This window comes from Pipistrellus kuhlii, unplaced genomic scaffold (genome assembly GCF_014108245.1).
Source record: "Pipistrellus kuhlii isolate mPipKuh1 unplaced genomic scaffold, mPipKuh1.p scaffold_m20_p_8, whole genome shotgun sequence".
Lineage (NCBI taxonomy): Eukaryota > Metazoa > Chordata > Mammalia > Chiroptera > Vespertilionidae > Pipistrellus > Pipistrellus kuhlii.
The window spans coordinates 26,453,848-26,468,665 of NW_023425584.1; the positions used below are offsets into that span (position 1 = coordinate 26,453,848).

The 14,818-nt window shown below is 44.6% G+C and overlaps 1 protein-coding gene and 1 non-coding gene across 2 annotated transcripts in view; both read right to left on the reverse strand.

Annotated features, from left to right (window-relative positions):
* Positions 1 to 206, reverse strand: part of MATR3 (matrin 3) — a 49,508-nt gene extending 49,302 nt beyond the window's left edge. The window contains exon 1 of the mRNA XM_036424863.2: positions 130 to 206. The gene's annotated coding sequence lies outside the window, so the exon portion shown is untranslated. The remainder of the gene's footprint in view (positions 1 to 129) is intronic.
* A 1,293-nt stretch (positions 207 to 1,499) lies between these two features.
* Positions 1,500 to 1,700, reverse strand: LOC118711932. Its single transcript, XR_004985883.1, has one exon. It is a non-coding gene; the product is annotated as a small nucleolar RNA SNORA74 (small nucleolar RNA).
* Positions 1,701 to 14,818: the final 13,118 nt, after the last annotated feature.

A 14,818-nucleotide genomic window follows, 5' to 3' on the forward strand; every position in this document is an offset into this window, starting at 1 on the left:
AAAGCCCTACTCAGGCTGAATTTGTTGGGGACATATATAGGTACCTTTGCCTCCCAATGTTTTCTGATGGACACCAACTAACAAAAGGCCTGGCACATAGGCAATATTGGGATGAATAGGGACATTTACCTGAAAATTCCATACACAGACTGTCCACTAATTTCCTCTGTTCAGGAGGGCCAAGGATGCCCTACTTTCAAGTCATCCTAAAAAAAAAAAAAAAAAATTCACTGTTCAACACCACAGATTAAAACAGCAGCTCCTAAGGCTACACTTCTGTAGATGTAAATAGAATGACATCTGCTAGTTATAATTTACTATATTTTTATATTCACATAAGTTATTTCCCATTATTTGCCTTTTTCTTGCCTATGATTACCATTAAAAGTAACCATTCCTCAATCCCTCTAAATAGCACTAGTTTTGCCGGGACCGGTTTGGCTCAGTGGATAGAGCGTCGGCCTGCGGACTGAAAGGTCCCAGGTTCGATTCCGGGCAAGGGCATGTACCTTGGTTGCGGGCACATCCCTGGTGGGGTGTGTGCAAGAGGCAGCTGATCGATGATTCTCTCATCGATGTTTCTAACTCTCTATCTCTCTCTTCCTCTCTGTGAAAAATCAGTAAAATATATTTAAAATAAATAAATAAATAAATAAATAAATAGCACTAGTTTTAAGACCTCATATGTAAAAGGCATATTCACAATGAACATCTGAAGTATTCAAACAAAGCATCCAGCTGAGAGAATCCTTATAAGGGGAAGCCAATTGACAGAACAAACCTAGTTTTGATAAATAACTCCATCTCCCCAACATCCTCATGAGTTCCTCCTATGGAAACTACCTGCATTATCCTGAGTGAAAAGTGTTTGCCTAGAACTGAGAGTGATCCCTTCTCAGGAAATTATCATTCCAAAACAAAATCATTACCAAGGGGGCTCAAGATTTACTGTTCCAAAAAGGCAACAACTTTGTTCACCCCTGAAATAAGAAACCACAAATATCTGGTCAGCCTAACCCAGGCATTATTACAGTTGTAGCTAGGCCAAGTGTCTAGAGCCCCTCAATCAATTGCTATTTTTATATTTTATTAATGAAGTAGTGAAGAATGCCCATAATTTTAAAGCAAATTCACACCTACATTTTCCTATAAGGCATTCTCATACAAAAGTATAGCTATGAAATCCCTCTATAGAGGGATCATCTTGACTAGCTTTGCATGATGGGGAGGGGGAGCCATGAACTTTTATTTCAGAGAAAATTAGCAAAAATCCCATGGACTGCCAAAACCGGTTTGGCTCAGTGGATAGTGTCGGCCTGTGAACCGAAAGGTCCCAGATTCGATTCCGGTCAAGGGCATGTACATTGGTTGTGGGCACATCCCCAGTAGGAGGTGTGCAAGAGGCAGGCGGTCGATGTTTCTCTCTCATCGATGTTTTTAGCTCTCTATCCCTCTCCCTTCCTCTGTAAAAAAAATCAATAAAATATATTTTTTTAAAAATTGTTTGCACCCAGACTAGGACCAACTCCACAGGAGGAGTTATTCCACTCTCAGAGGTGCAGAACACTGCCCAAAGGTCCTCGGCCACAACACCAAAACAGTGCTGGGAGCCAGACCCCATGAAAGGCAGTGCTTGCTCTCCCAACAGTGTAACACCATCCAAGGCATCACACCAGCCTGGACAGCTGACAACCGCTGGATAATTCCTGAAACAGCTTTATTTGTTTCAGATAACCAGGTACCGCAGGCTCAAGACATGGATACCAGTATCCCCATGAATTAAATGCTGACTGCAAAACAGAGGCCTGGAAGCACGGATTGAAGACCAAGCTTCCAAATCCTTTAAATGAATAGGAAACAAGAATCCCTTTGCCATGCCTTCATCATTTTATCCAACATTCAGAGTTCCTGCCATGTGCCAGGCAGCCCATCAATGATTCTCTTGGGATCTAGCAGTGTAAAAGGTAAGATACAGTACCCTTCCCTTATGGAATGTACACTCTCCCTATAAATTCCTCAGATGGAATGATACAGATAATCTCAAAGATCCTACATGCCTTCACACCACAACCATCAAAGCCCTACTCAGGCTGAATTTGTTGGGGACATATATAGGTACCTTTGCCTCCCAATGTTTTCTGATGGACACCAACTAACAAAAGGCCTGGCACATAGGCAATATTGGGATGAATAGGGACATTTACCTGAAAATTCCATACACAGACTGTCCACTAATTTCCTCTGTTCAGGAGGGCCAAGGATGCCCTACTTTCAAGTCATCCTAAAAAAAAAAATTCACCGTTCAACACCACAGATTAAAACAGCAGCTTCTAAAGCTACACTTCTGTAGATGTAAATAGAATGTCACCTGCTAGTTATAATTTACTATATTTTTTATATTTACATAAATTATTTTACTTCTCATTATTTGCCTTTTTATTGCCTATGATTACCATTAACCATTCCTCAAACCCTATAAATAGCACTAGTTTTAAGACCTCATATGTAAAAGGCATCTTCACAATGAACATCTGAAATATTCAAACAAACATCCAGCTGAGAGAATCCTTATAAGGGGAAGCCAATTGACAAAACAAGCCTAGTTTTGATAAATAACTCTACCTCCCCAACATCCTCACCAGTTCCTCCTTTGGAAACTAGAAAATCACTTTTCACAGCAGCAGCAACTAAGCCAGCTCTAATGGATAATCTCCTGCATTATCCTGAGTGAAAAGTGTTTGCCTAGCACAGAGAATGATCCCTTCTCAGGAAATTATCATTCCAAAACAAAATCATTACCAAAGGGGCTCAAGATTTACTGTTCCAAAAAGTCAACAACTTTGTTCACCCCTGAAATAAGAAACCACAAATATCTGGTCAGCCTAAACCAGGCATTATTACAGTTGTAGCCAGGCCAAGTGTCTAGAGCCCCTCAATCAATTGCTATTTTTATATTTTATTAATGAAGTAGAGAATACCCACAATTTTAAAGCAAATTCACATCAACATTTTCCTATAAGGCATTCTCATACAAAAGTATAGCTATGAAATCCCTCTATAGAGGGATCATCTTGACTAGCTTTGTATGGTAAGGAGTGGGAGCCATGAACTTTTATTTCAGAGAAATTAGCAAAAATCTCATGTGCCGAAACCGGTTTGGCTCAGTGGATAGTGTCACCCTGCAGACTGAGGGGTCCTGGACTGATTCTGGTCAAGGGCATGTACTTTGGTTGCTGGCACAGGCACAATAATAAAATATATTAAAAAAAACAAACAAACACCCATGGACTTCCTGCCTGTATAAGGTCCCCTGAGTACTTGGTAGCCTGACTTTTCTCTACTTACACATCCCTTCATGGCTTAATTACCTATTTTTCTGTTTCCAATGTGTGATTCAAGAGACCTCATACCAGCCAAACCCGTTGGACCAGAACCACTCAGAAAGGTCTGGATTTTTAGGTTTCTCCCTGCTAAGTCATGCTCTTACAGATTAGATAAGCACATATGCTAGCATCCTGGTATAGTTAACAACCGAGTTGGCATGAACCAGGCCCAGAATGCCAACCAGCTATGGGCTGCTGTTCTTCCAGCAGTGTAACACTTGCCTAGGTATAAGGCAACCTAGGCAGCTGCCTACAGCTGGGGCCAAAGCTAGGTGAATGGAGTTGTACTCACCTGAAGCTGCATCTGTCCAAACTCCACAACTGCAATCAAAGCACTCCAGGTTAGTCAGCCAATAGGTACTTAACACTCGTGTGGGGTTCAAGTCCCCAGGCCCCCAAACCCCATAACTATGTGAGGCTTGAGCTACAGAACAGTAACAGGCAATAGAACAATTTTCCCTTGGTTAACGTTATTTTCCCACGTTATTGTTACTTATGCCCCTCGGCAGTTCAACAGGATCAAATCAGTGGTCTGGTCAATAAGTATCAGGAAGCTTAACAGCCAATAAACAGCTGGCAAGTCTCTACCTCAGTCTCCCCATTTGCAAAATAGGAATGTTATTAATAGTACTCTGTATACAAGGTGGATGGGAAACTTAAATGGAATATAAATTATGCTCATAGGATAATATCTGGTATGGAACAGGCACTCAATAAACACTTGCTATTATCAGGAGTTACATTGACAGGCAAGGAGACGATGGATACAAGTGAGCAGAAAGGAAAAGTTTACTCTGGGAGGGGAAATGGGAAGGCTTGTTAAAACTAGGTTGAGGAGGGCCTCCATTATGGGATCTCTAAGAACTATAAAAGCAGTACTTCGGAAAAGTAATTGGTCGCAGTACTGGGTGTGAAAGGACATTCCTGCCAAAGATCCTCGTTTATTGGTTGAAAACAACCAAAATGTTTGCAAGAATGCTAATAAACATTCCCACCCAACTCACCCTTATAACTTACCTTTTTTTTTTTTTTTTTTTTAATTTCAGGTTAGGGTATCTAAGACCATACCTTTCCCCAGCCATCTCTAATTTCATTCTTAACTGCCTCCAAATGATTTAGAGGGAAAAGTAAACTACAGGGGGTTTACTGTCTGGGTCTAAAAAACGAATCCCTTTCAGGGCCTTGGGTTGAAGGAACCATCAGAATTCCACCGGCCACGTGTTCCTCACAGCCCTGCCCAAGCCTCTGGCCCTGGTGCCTGGGGGAGCGAGGATCTATCTCCACGACCAGCTCCAGGTGACTCTCCAGGGACAAGAGGGATGGTAGGAAACAAGGGGCGACCCTAGGGCCACAAATCCCAGAGTCTTTTCAAGATGCCCTCCAAATGCGGGGTCAGGAGGAAACGAACCCGTTTCGTCTCGTGCCTTAAAAGAAACCTCCCCACTGCTGCCTCTTGCCTCTTGTCCCGGCGGGTAACCCTCCAAGGCGTCCCCCAACTTGGTCCTTACTCACCGCGTGCGCGGAGCTTGGCTGGGACACTCCGGTCCCCGCAGGGACCGCAGGGGAAAGGGAAGCGGGGAGCAGAGCAGAGCCCCGCCCCGGAGAGGCTCCTGGGCGGGGCCCCAGTGGGCGAGGCCCTGAAGTCCCGCCCAGGAAAGGCCGAATTGGAAACATGCGAATGCCGAGGCATAGATGAGCATACTCCTTATTGGAGTTAGACCCCAGAAAGGAGAAAGGGTAGGAATTGTATAACAAGGACTGCATCTATTTGACTCATCCTCTTGGTTGCTTATGGATTGGAGGGGCGCTGGGTTTGGAGATGCCAAAGAGAAAACCTGGTGTGTCCTGGTGCAGCCGTGTGTCCTGGTGCAGCCGTGTGTCGTGCCTACCCACGCTGAGCGCCCCGGGGCGCAGGTTCTAACACGTGTGGCGCCTTTCGTTTCCTGCAGGCTCAACCCTCGCTGATCCTCTTTCTGCCTTTCTCCAGCAGCGCCCTCGCTCGGCTAATGGCTCGCCCTCCCACAAAGGTCACCTTGGTTTTCAGGAGATTTTCGGGTAGATTATGCTTGTCACTCCTACAGCCTAACCCTGCGGGACTACATCCCCCGGGCCTGCAGCGGGATCCTTAGCCGAGCTGCTGCGGCTAAAGGAACACTGGCTTTCTCTGCCAGACTTGCACCGTGGCACAGTCAGCCAGAGAGGCCAGATTGCTCACCAAATTACCAGCATTTCTTTCTCTCTCTCTCTTTTTTTTTTTTTTTAATATTTTTTATTGATTTTACACAGAGAGGAATTGAGAGGGACAGAGAGTTAGAAACATCGATGAGAGAGAAACATCGACCAGCTGCCTCCTGCACAGCCCCCACTGGGGATGTGCCCGCAACCAAGGTACATGCCCTTGACCAGAATTGAACCTGGGACCCCTCAGTCCACAGGCCGACGCTCCATCCACTGAGCCAAACCGGTCCCGGCACCAGCATTTCTTTTGAACGTTAAAATTTCCTTCCCCATCTAGCTGAAGTCAGTATGATTCCATCCTGCTGAACAGCTGGTGAAGCTAGAGCCCAGAGGGGTAAGGGCTCAGCAGCAGTAATTCCTAAATTCATTCCCCAAATTGTGGAGCCCCTTTCTCGCTGTCCCGCCGCCGCCTCCATCCCCTAATCTACAGGCTCTGCTGATCCAGGTGAGCCTGGGAATCAGCGGCTGCCCTTGGCATCTGCCAACATGTTTTATTCTCTTTTCTCAGCTTTTTCATAATGAAAAAAAAAAAAAAATGCTTTCTGTGCACACAGACCTCTGCTGAGAAAGCCCAGAGCCCTAAATTGATTTTATAAGAGACCCTAGGCCAGAAGGCCAGAGAGCTACTAGAGAAGTGGCAAGCACAGTTTTGATGGGAGTTGGACACAGGCTGTGGTTGGAAAAAGACTTACATAAATACAGTCATTTAAAAAGTCACATGAGCTGTGCTGGTTTGGTAGGCAGGAGCTCTGCTCTGCAGTTAATAGGAATGTGGCTGAAGACTGGTGCCATAATCACTGCCAGCATCTGGCTGTCACAGTGTGTTCATAAAGGAGGGTTATGAGAGCTATAAAACTGGGCAGATTGGGTGGGTAATTGTCCTTCGGAGCTCTGCTAAAGGAGCAATTACGTTGGCTTCTCATATATTTTGCTTTTATTCCTTCCAAACACACAAAATGGAGAAGGAAGAGCTATCCTGAGGATTCATGAAAAGGAAAGATGAGGTTTATGTGTATGTATGCATGTGTGCTTTAAAGAGATAGGAACTAATTGAAGCTAGGGAGAAACTAAGGCTTCAGAGAGAAGGACCAATGACCTGTTGACAACTGGATTCACAGATTAGTCCTTGTAGGAGGCAGTCCATGTTAAGGAAAGACCAGCATTGTGAGTAAGGCTGAGCTGTGGGCCATGTTCTCATGTTATATTAAAATGATGGATACTTTAAAAAATATATATATATATTTTATTGATTTTTACAGAGAGGAAGAGAGAGGGATAGAGAGTTAGGAACATCAATGAGAGAGAATCATCGATCAGCTGCCTCTTGCACATCCCCTACTAGGATGTGCCTGCAACCAAGGTACATGCCCTTGACCGGAATCGAACCTGGGACCTTTCAGTCCGCAGGCTGATGCTCTACCCACTGAGCCAAACTGGTTTTGGCGATGGATACCTTTTTTAGGAATAGGCCATTCAGTGTCCTTAGTGGAAAAAACTAGATTATGATTTTTTCATTTCCTAGTTTTTTAAAAAAAATCTTTCTTACTCAACCCTCATATATATATATATATATATATATATATATATATATATATATATATATATATATATATATATATATATATATATATATTAGAGGGGCCCGGTGCATGAAATTTGTGCACGGGGATGTGTGTCCCTCAGCCCAGCCCTCTCCAATCTGGGACCCCTTGAGGGATGTCTGACTGACTGTTTAGACATCCCTCTCACAATTCAGAACTGCTGGTTCCCAATTGCTCACCTGTCTGCCTTCCTGATTGCCCCTAATTGCTTCTGCCTGCCAGCCTGATTACCCCCTAACCACTCCCCTGCCAGCCTGATTGATGCCTAACTGCTCCCCTGCCAGCCGGATTGCCCCTAACTGCCCTCCCCTGCAGGCCTGATCACCCCTAACTGCCCTCCCCTGCAGGCTTGATAGCCCTCAACTGCCCTCCCTTGCAGGCCTGGTCCCTCCCAACTGCCCTCCTCTGCTGGCCATTTTGTGGCGGCTATCTTGTGTCCACATGGGGGCAGCCATATTGTGTGTTGGAGTGATGGTCAATTTGCATATCACTCTTTTATTATATATGACGATATGATAGAGCTGGCAACACAAGTATGTACTCTTGACCAGAATCAAACCCGGGACCTTTCAGTCCATAGGCCAACATTCTATCCACTGAGCCAAACTGGCTAGGACTCTTACTCAACCTTCTTAACCTCCATTCTTTTAATTCTGAATTCATTTTGGTGAATCAATTTATATGGTCTTTTACCTGTAATATCAACTATTTTTCTACTTTTTTGCTTGTTTCTTATTCTTGAAGACAAAATTGTTACAAATAATAACAAAAAAGAAAAGGAGAAATTCCAGAAAAAAATGCAACCAGATGAAAGGCAAATGATTAGAGTAGGCCCTTAGTTCTGAGTTTGACTTCGTAATGGAAAGGTTGGCCCCAAGGGACACTAGGTCCCCAACCTGCTTGCCTACTTTTCCCCTTCTCCTCCATTTTATCCTCTTCTTACTTCCTTTCTTGATGCCTTTTGCTCCTTTTTTTTAAATTAAATATTTTTTATTTATTTCAGAGAAAGGGAGAGGAAGAAAGAGATAGAAACATCAATGATGAGAGAGAGAATCATTGATTGGCTGCTTCCTGCATGCCCCACACTGGGGAGTGAGCCCAAAACCCAGGTATGTGCCCTGACTGGGAATTGAACTGTGATCTCCTGGTTCATTTCATAGGTTGATGCTCAACCACTGAGCCACACCAGCTGGGCCCTTTTGTTCTTAAGACTGTCCTTTTCCTCTCCTTCCTGAACAGGAACCACCAGTAGAGAGATTTTTAATAATTGTTTAGTCAGTCAATCAATCAACAATTTTTAAGTAAGCATTTGTGTAGGTATCACAAACAGATGTAAAGGGTAGATTGTGCATTCCCATACTTTCCCTACCTCATGATTGACTCTCACATAAATATTTGGTTCAACATTTATAGTGTATCTACGATGTTAAAGATATATAAACCTGAAAGCGCCAGAGTCTCTTCATTCCCTCCAATGGTTGAAATTAAATTATTAATATAATGCCCTCCATATAAACCAGTACAGCTCTTTACAAGATAGGCAATGCGGTACAAAGAATAGTTGCAGGGCATCCTGGGATTCTGAACTCCCTCTATAGCATTGAGGGAAACATCCTGGTGACATCAGCTAGAGCAAAACCAATTCCCAACCTTCTTGATATTGAGCAAGTACAAAGACTTGGCTTCCTCCTCACATGCCTCCAAACACCCCTTCATTAGGTTTCTAGACTCAGTTAGTCTATTTCTATACCCCTCATTTTCTCACCACCCCCAACTCCACAATGTCCAAATTGGCTCTCCAATACTGAAACCATTTGCTGGAAATTCATTAGCTGAACACACAGGAAATTACAGAGGAGATTTCACTTGTCACTTAGGCTCAAATATAGAAAGTAATTTTAAAAGGACACTCGCGAGAGGCTATATTTATCTTGTTTGTTTCTGCTGAGTTGTATCTTACTGTCTTTCCTTCTCTTTCTGGCTACCTCACTTTTTCCTTGCTTGTTTTTATTTATTTATTTAAAAATATATATGTAATTGATTTTTTTACAGAGAGGAAGGGAGAGAGATAGAGAGTTAGAAACATAGATGAGAGAGAAGCATCGATCTGCTGCATCCTGCACACCTCCCTCTGAGAGAGTGTCCGCAACCAAGGTACATGCCCTTGACCAGAATCGAACCTGGGACCCCCCAGTCCAATGCTCTATCACTGATCCAAACCGGTTAGGGGAGTCCTTGCTTGTTTTTACAATAAATATTCACCTTTTAACCTTTGTCTCAGGTTCTCTCATCTTGCTTTATAGAACCTGAGACACTAGACACTAGGAGGGATACAGTAAAGAATAAGACAGCCATGGTCCTTACCATGATGGAGATTACAGTCTGATGAGGCACATGAACATCAGATAGAGTGGGATTCTCTAGGAAAGTCTTAACAGAGTTGATTGCAGGAAAGCCTTAACAGAGTTGATTGCACCTTTTTGATGCTGATTTACCCTGCAGTAAATGGTCATGAAAAAATAGCCAGAAAAATAGCAGGTTTGTGGGGTTAGGTATTAAACGAAATATATTCTAAGAATGCAAGGAAACTAAGACCCAGATTTCTGAGTGATACATACAAGCCTCCTGGGTAGGAAGAACATGGATTTGGGAGTCAGATGTGGATCTGATTCTGACTTCACTACTTACTTGTTAGCTTTTTGACTTTAGGCAAGTAACCTGATGGGGAATGGAAACCTGGCCTCCTGGTTTGTGGGTCAACACTCAACCACGGAGCCACACCAGCTGGACCAGAATCTTTTTTTCTAAGAGTATCTGTTTGGACTGAGCTCAGGCAGGCATACCTTGAATTCAAGAATAAACCTGCCAACCTCTTCATGTCCCATTTAGCTTAGGGAATCTCTATGAGAGGAACTGATAAATTCTTTTCTTTCCTCGCTAAGCATGGGAGATGAATGCTGCCAAGAAGGCTCATTGCTCACAAGGAAAGGAAAAACGGCAGCTGCCATTTCAGGCATTTAATAAGTACACTAAATTGAGAAGCTGCTGATTTGTTTTACCTGGTTCCTCCTCCCTGAGAAAGAAAAAATCTCTTCAATCAGAAGTTTTTTGAAGATGAGATGGAAGGCTGAGCTTCAACTGCAGAAAGTGGCAGAAGCAACATTCGGAGGAATAAGCCAGCTCAGCTAGCTGAGCCGTCAGCACCAGGATTCCTGGATTTCCAACCACCTCTCCACCCCTAGGAAATTTCAGGTTGCCTTTGTTCTGCAGAGTTCTTTTCAAAGGGGATGAGTTTAGTTGTCCTTTATTCCTTCACCATCCTATTTCTTTTTTAAGAACTTTTTTTTAAATATATATATATATATATATATATATATATATATATATATATATATTGTTTTTTAAAATACTAACCTCACTTTACAGATGAGTAAAACTGAGGCTCAGAGAGGTTACAGGCCTGACTTATAGTAACACTAGTGTCCCTCAGCCTAGCCTGCACCCTCTCCAATCTGGGACCCTTCGGGGGGATAAATGGCAGTCAGACATCCCTCTCACAATTCAGAACTGCTGGCTTCTAACTACTCGCCTGTCTGCCTGATTGCCCCTAACTGCTTTTGCCTGTCAGCCTGATCGTCCCTAACTGCTCCCCTACTGGCTTGATTGCCCCTAACCACCTCTGCCCTGGCCCCACACCCAGGCCCCAGGATTCCCTCCTCCAGCCGACCACAAGCACCTGGATCTGGGCTTCCCTCCCTCAGCCATAGGCACCCGCTGCAGCCACAGGGGATGGTGGGCAGTTGGCTTTGCCTGGGCTGCAGCTGTAAGTGCTGGTGCCCAGAACTGTGGGGTGGGCGGCTTCTCCGTCTACCAGGCTGTAGCCAACCTCAGGTGCTAGAGCCCCGTTTCTCCATCTCCCCCAGGACGTGGGGCAGGCAGACATGGGGCAGGCAGCTTCTTTGTCTCCCGGGCCACAGCCAGCCTTAGGTGCTGGGTCCCAGTTTCTCTGTCTCCCCCAGGGCATGGGGTGGGCAGAAGTGGGGTGGGAGGCTTCTGCAGCTGGCTGTGGCCTGGGATCATGGAGTTGGTGGCTTATTGGTCTCCCTGGCCACAGCCAGCCTCAGGCGCTGGCACTCAGCTTCTCTCACTCCTACAGGCCTGGAGCCACCACCATCTTTATCAGGTTAATTTGCATACTCACTTCTGATTGGCTAGTGGCTATAGCGGAGGTGAAGTCAATTTGTATCTTTCTCTTTTATTAGTGTAGATAGCAACAAAGCCAGTTCTTCTCATTATAACTCTAGTCTCTCTGCACTGCCTTGCTCTGCATTTAAATGTAATATCATGTGACATCATAATATGGCATGTGATATATGATATGGAATCTAGAAGACATACATACTATATTTGGTGAATTATGACATTCATTTTTCTCCACTTAGTAGATATGTATTACACATCTATTATGTGCTTATCATTATTCCAGGTGCTGAGGACAGGGCAGTGACAAAAATAGACAAAAACACAAATTATTGCCTTCATGGAGCTTATTTCATTCTAGTGGGGGATAGAGACATAAGATAATTATGTAAACTATATTTTATTATGTATGTTATATTATCATAAGGGCTAAGAATAAAAATAGAGACAAGGATAGGCAGAGGTGGCAGTTGCAGTTTAAGGTGCAGGAGGATCAAGGAAAGCTACACTGAAAAGGTGAATAAAGACCTGGAGATAAGGGAGTGATTATGTAGAGGGGTAGCCAGGAGGGGCAGCAGCAGAGAGAAATGCAAATTCAAAGGTCCTGAGGCAAGAGTGATCCTAGGGTGAAGCTAAACTGGGGAGAGAATGGGATGGTAAATGATGTTAAAGAGACTGGCTTGGTGGATAGAGCATCGTCCTATGGACTGAAGGGTCCCAGGTTCGATTCCGGTCAAGGGCACATGCCTGGCTTGTGAGCTCCATCCCCAGTAGGGAATGTGCAGGAGGTAGCTGACCCGTGATTCTCTCTCATCATGGATGTTTTATTGCTCTCTCCCTCTCCCTTCCTCTTTGAAATCAATAAAGATATATATATATATGAGAGAGAGAGAGACTGAGAGGTTGGGATCCAGATGCCAGGACTCATAAGGAAATGAAGTGATATAATGCAGATGATATGCCATGATGTAATAATACCATGACAGTTTATTATGTTTTTTCATAACAAATCACCCCCAAACTTTAAACATTTATCTCACTCAGTTCCTAGAGTCAGGAACTAGGAGCAGCTCAGCTGAGCTGACTCAGGGTCAGTCAAGAGGTTTCAGTCGGGCTGTCGGCTAGGGCTCCAGTCATGGGCAGGCTTGCCTGAGGCTCTGCCTCTGAGCTCATTCATGTGGCTGTTGACAGAGGGCACCACTGCCTTGCCACATGGGCCTCTCCAAAGGAGTTTCATGGCATGGCAGCTGCCTTCCCCCAGAGCAAGTGATGTGTGTGTGTGTGTGTGTGTGTGTGGGAGAGAGAGAGAGAGAGAGAGAGAGAGAGAGAGAGAGAGAGAGAGAGAGAAAGCCAGTGTCTTTTATAATCTAATCTTGGAAGTTACATACCTTTACATCTGTCGTATTCCTTTGGTCACACAGATAAACCCTTATACTATGTAGGAGGGGACCCTTTTTGTGAAAGAGAAGCATCCTGCCTAGTCTAAGAAAAATGATGACAGGGAACAGAGCATGTGTTCTGTCTCTGAGATCCACTCCTGGTTCTGTCCAGAGATAAAGACGTGGCTCTCCTGAAACCTAAGCAGGCCTCTTACTTAAGTCAGGCAAGGCTCCCCCTTGGTTTTGCAACCAGAATCAGCCAGTTGCCTAAGTTGAGCAGCAGATGGCATCACAGCCTCAGGAGCAAGCAGCTGAGGCTGCTGGCAAGAGCAGCAGTCCTATTAGCAACTGAGGCTTGTGCTGGCACCAGGGAGCTCCTGGGTGGCGGGAGCCTCCCCAGCTCCCAGCTCAGGGAAGTTTCTGCGCTGTGCTTACAGATTGGGTATCTCAGAGAGCAGAGCCTGGAGCCCCCGTTAGGAAACAGATGGCAAACACAGGGTCTTTTCTGAGAAAGATGAAAATCAGAGGTTGCCATACCCAGAGCAACTGTTTTTCCATTACTGCCTATCCTTTCCTCACAAGGGTCTGATGGATATCCTGGTTTGGAGGCTGGCAGGTTCCCTGCAGAAGCCTCCTGGGGTGACTAGATGGCACCAGAGACAATTTTTGTGATCAGAGGGCTCTGGAAACCATCTGGGGAATCCCTCTTTTTTTTCTTTCTTTCTTTTCTTTCTTTCTTTTCCCCTCCCGTGACCCAGAAGAGGAGCTATACAGAGCTGCCTCCCAGCAACACAGGCAGGGTTTAGTCCTGCAGACCTTCTATTTGTGCTTTAGACTCCTTCCCTCCCCTTGTATTTCTGACTCCTGCTCTACCTTTTCTCTCCTTCCCTTTTCCTCTGTCATCTCTGTCCATTTATGTCTTTCCCTCTGTGGATCTCTCTTTTTCTGCCCCAGAGGAAAGAAGAAACCTAGTTACCACACTGCCTTGGCTGTAGCACTGTTGCCTATCTTTAGGGACCCTACCTTCCCACCCTTATTTCCTTCCTTCCTGCTGCTGCTGCTTAATGGTTAGTCCCAAGGAGATCTGGACAAAGGGAGGAGGTCTAGGGGTCACGGAGAAAATATGCTGGAGTCTGTGCTCCTTGCTTTGTAGCTCTGGAGAGGAAAGCCTGCAGGGGCTTCTCGTATGAATTAGATTCACTGAATCTCCAGCTCACTAGTCACCCATCTTTGCCCCTAGAATGTGAACTTAAAGGCAGGACCCTTTCTACCTCATTCACTGCTGCATTTACAGTCTCTAGCATTCAATAAACATTTGCATGCTTATTTATTATTTATTGATTGACAGAGGAAGAGAGAGAAAGAAACATTGATTTGTTGTTCCACTTATTTATGAATTCATTAGTTGCTTCTTGTATGTGCCCTGACTGGGAGATGGAATTAGCAACCTTGTCATAGTGGTACGGCTCTCTACTCAACAGAACTACCTGGCCAGGGCCTCAATAAATATTTGTTAAAAATAATGAGAGGATGGATGGGAGGATGAATGCTGAGCTCTGTATTAGGCACTGGAGTACAGACATTAAAGGTACCATCTCAATCCATAAGGAGAGAGGGACACTCAGAGAAGCAATCACCTAGCATCCAGAATAGTGGCTATGAGGATGGTAGTTGTAGAAGCTGCAGTGGGTGCCTGAGTCTGCATTGTGAAGACAGGGAAGGCTTTGTTCACTCACTACTATAACAATTATTCATGTAGTAGACTCTGGGTTATAGTGGGAAATAAGATAGGCTTCCAGTTGGGTATGGGAGTAAATAAAAAGGTAGTAACAAAATGCTGTGCTAGGGGAAATAATAGGCAGCAGACACAGAAAGCAGAGGTAGCTTGCCCATTCTGGAAGGTACAGTGGTGAGGTGAGTTTAGGCTGAGATCTGCCTGAAAGGTTAGTAGGAGTCAGCTGGGGGAAAAGGCGGGAAAGAGAGTTCCAGGCTAAAGGAACGTCATGTAAGGTAAGAG